The following is a 525-nucleotide window of genomic DNA, read 5'->3' on the forward strand; positions in this document are numbered from 1 at the left end:
CGGTCCGGTCCGCCGCGGGGCATGCACGGTGGTGCGCGCCGTCCGGTGTTCGGTCCCCCGGGCCGTCCTGCGGGGGTCGACTCTGACGAGGTCGAGGACGACCAGGTAAGTGACAAGGTAAGTGGTGCTGGTTCGTCGAGGCCGCGTGCGGCGTGCTCGGTGGGTGACTATGTCGCCCGTGCGGAGGAGCTCGGGGCTCGTTCGTGGCCGGTCGCCGGCGTGCTTTCGCTCCTGGTGGGCATGGTGGGTGCCGCCAGGCGGCGCGGATCTGGCGGCCGCCGAGGGGGGTGGATGCGGGCCCAGAGGGTCGCTCGCGCCCCCTGCTGGAGGTGGGGCGCCGGGATCTTGTGCCGGCGGTGCCGCCTTCGGACTCGGTGAGCTCGCTGTCGTTGACAGGGGTCGGCGGCGGCGGCGGCGGGGCGGATCCGGCCAGGGAGCCGCAGGTTCTGGCTAGGGTTCCACAGGCGACGACGCCGAACGGGCATGTGCCTCAGCTGGGCCTGGCGAATGGCCCAGTTTACCAGT

This window comes from Triticum dicoccoides, chromosome 1B (genome assembly GCF_002162155.2).
Source record: "Triticum dicoccoides isolate Atlit2015 ecotype Zavitan chromosome 1B, WEW_v2.0, whole genome shotgun sequence".
NCBI lineage: Eukaryota > Viridiplantae > Streptophyta > Magnoliopsida > Poales > Poaceae > Triticum > Triticum dicoccoides.